The sequence below is a fragment of the Hyaena hyaena genome, unplaced genomic scaffold (genome assembly GCF_003009895.1).
Source record: "Hyaena hyaena isolate Hyena2069 unplaced genomic scaffold, ASM300989v1 scaffold_361, whole genome shotgun sequence".
Classification (NCBI taxonomy): domain Eukaryota; kingdom Metazoa; phylum Chordata; class Mammalia; order Carnivora; family Hyaenidae; genus Hyaena; species Hyaena hyaena.
Genome location: NW_024080991.1, coordinates 157,365 through 160,903, shown reverse-complemented (window position 1 = coordinate 160,903; position 3,539 = coordinate 157,365).

Genomic DNA, 3,539 nt, shown 5'->3' with positions numbered 1-3,539 from the left:
GGGACACCTGGGTGGCTCAGTCAGTTAAGTGTACGACTCTTGATTTCAGCTCAGAACATGATCTCATGGTTTGCAGGATCGAGCCCCGCATCAGGCTCCATGCTGGCAGCATAGGTCCTGCTTGGGATTCTCAGTCTCTCTCTCTCTCTCTCTCTCTCTGCCCCTCCCTTGCTCACATTCTCTCTCTCTCTCTCAAAATAAGAAAATGAACTTTTTAAAAAAGATGACGATAATGACAATGGTTAGGAATGAAGGAGAAAAAGGAACAAGAAAGAAACAGAGAAAGACAAGAAACAGCTGTAGCTCTAAGGCAATTCGCTTGCCAATTACTGCTGCTGAAGCAACCATAATGTGGTTCTCAATGATTCAGAGGCTAGTTCTCCAGTTTGGGTATCATCTCAGATTTGTGCTTCCAATTTTCCCTTTTATTGATTGCCTTTTAAGTCACCGATTTCATGTCCATCAGTCCACAGAGAAGATGAGAGAACAAAAGAGGTTGGTATTATATATACTTATTTATTTTGAGAGAGAGAGAAATAGTGAGAGAGAGAGAGTGAGCGAGCGGACAGAGATGGAGGAAGAGAGAGAATCCCAAGCAGGCTCTGTGCAGTTACAGCACACAGCCCATGGCAAGGCTTGGGTCCCAAGAACTGTGAGATCATGACCTGAACTGCAATTAACAGTTGGACCCTTAACTGAGTAACTCAGGTTCTCCAAAAGAGGCTCATATTAGATAAAACTTTCCCGATGTTTTATTTGTGGAAGGGCTGATCTCATTTCATTCTCACAACAAGGCTGTGAAGGAGGGATTATCATTATCCTTTTTTTTTTTAACAACTGAGGAATCTGAGGCTTAGTAATATTCCTAAAGTCAGCAGCGAGTTAGTATGCAGCAGAACTTGAATCTAGAGTCATGTGCTTACCCGTTATGTTCTCCTGCTTCCATGCTACTCAGTCTTGAAACTTGTTTACATTCACTATAAATGTTCCCAGTGCTTTACAGTTTACAAAGGTCTTTCAAACTCTCTCTCCTTTTTCTTCTTTCTTCCTTCCTTCCTTCCTTTGTCCCTTCCTCCCACCCTTTTTCTTTCTTTCCCTTCTTTCTTCCTACCTACCTTCCTTCCTTCTTTCCTTCCTCCCTCTGTGCCTTTCCATCTCTCCTTTCCTTCCCTCTTTCCCTTGGTGTGTAAATGTGTGTTGCATTGGTTTATTGTATTGATTTTCTTTTTGTATCTTTGGAGTTCTCAAGCCTTAAGCCACCCCTTGGCTGCAATGTTTAAGTTAAGTTTTCTTTTCTTTGAAGTAAACTCTATGCCCAATGTGGGGCTCAAATTCATGACCCTGAGATCAAGAGTCATCCGTTCTACTGACTGAGCTAGCCAGGTGCCCATAGTTTTCATTTTTATCAAAGTTAAACTTGCACTGTTTAGTCAAATAGTTCTATAAGGTCTATTACAGAAAACAGCAATTTTCTAGTCCCCAATTTTCTCATCTACCTTGTCCAGAGGCAACAATTTTTGGCTATTTTAGCTCTTTCTTTTTGCATTTGTCTCAATATCTCTAAAAAATATACTTACATTATTACATCTTGATTTAAAAAATTAGGTGTTATCTATGAGAGGTATATCTTTCAACTATCTCAACCCCCAGCCTACACCAATCACCTATGTACACACTTCCCTATCCACTCTTCTGATATAGTTATATCATAATGTTGGTTAAATCAAATCAATATTTATATTACTATAGCTATGTAAGTGAGTATATACTATTATTACCTTTCCTTTTGTTTTTCCTCAATGTATTAAATGTTTTGTTTATATTTTTCACTTGTTTTTAATATAATTATCACTAACTCAGACAATCTTCCCCCAAATGTGTATTTTTTTCTCAATATAACCAGACATATTACGTAGTCTATCACTTTTACTTTCTTTGAAACACCTAAGAGCCTTTTGATTTTCTCCATTTTGGTTTTGATCCTTGTCTGGAGTTGCTTCACAGCTGTGATTCTGAGATTAAATATTACCATTATTCTGAGAATTTACATATGCCTTCCTTTTTTTTCCCCTTTGTTTAAAAGGTTTTAGATGTACATACCTCTTTGCTCTGTTAGATCCCATTTCCAGGATCATATGTATATTAGTTTTTAAAACTTTTTTCTTTAAAAAAATTTTTTTAATGTTTATTTTTGAGAAAGAGAGAGACAGAGTGCTAGCCAGGGAGGGGCAGAAATAGACAAAGACACAGAATCTGAAGCAGGCTCCAGGCTCTGAGCTGTCAGCACAGAGCCTGATGCAGGGTTCTAACCCACAAACCATGGGATCCTGACTTGAGCCAAAGTTGGACGCTTAACCGACTGAGCCACTCAGGTGCCCCTTCTTTTCTTTTTCAATGATGACCCCAAAATTGCTTTTTAAAATTTTTATTTTTATTTATTTATTTTTAATGTTTATTTACTTTTGAGAGAGAGAGACAGAGAGAGACAGAGACAGAGACAGAGACAGAGTGTGAGCAGGGGAAGGACAGAAAGAGAGGGAGACACAGAATCCGAAGTAGACTCCAGGCTCTGAGTTGTCAGCACAGAGCCTGATGTGGGACTCGAACCCACAAACCGTGAGATCAACCTGAGCTGAAGTCAATGCTCAACTGACTCAGCCACCCATGCACCCCTAAAGATTTTATTTTTAAGTAATCTCAACACCCAATGTGGAGCTTGAACCTACAACCCTGAGATCAAGAGTTGCAGGCTCTTCTGATGTCATGAGCCAGCCAGGTACCCCAATGACTCCAAAATTTTGGTCCCTTAAAACATAAAAGATTTATTTTTCGCTTTCATTAGATATCTTCTGTGGATTGGCTGCACCTCTGCTCCATGTGGGCTTCTTCCCAGGACCCAGAAGAGGTCTTCATCTGAGCCATACCAATGTTTTAGGAAAGAAAAAAGTAATGATGTTCACCATTTTCCCTTATGTTTTATTGTTCAAAGCTAATCAGTGGCTAAAATTGATGTCAATGGGATGGGAAGTAAAATTCTAGTTCTGATAGAGAGGGGCAGGGAATATTTTGAACACATAACAGAGTCTACCTTGTGTTTCTATCTCTTGGTTTGCTCCCACATTCTTTGAGAGTCCATCCTCTAACAGCTTCCTGAGGAAAGATGCATAAGAGTTAATTTTATTATGATCTTGCATGTCTAAAATGTCTTTTTACCCAATTGATAGTTTATTTGAAAATATAATTCTAATTTTTTTATGTTTTATTTTATATTTGAGAGAGAAAGGGAGAGGGAGACAGAAACAGAGCTTGAGCAGAAGGGCAGAAAGAGGGAGACAGAAGCTGAAGGAGGCTCCAGGCTCTGAGCTGTCAGCACAGAGCCAGATGCAGGTATTGAACTCAGAAGTGGTGAGATCATGACCCAAACCAATGATGGATACTTTTTTTTTTTTTTTTTTACAAATAGTTTATTGTCAAATCAGTTTCCACATAACACCCAGTGCTCATCCCCACAAGTGCCCTCCTCCATGCCCATCCCCCCC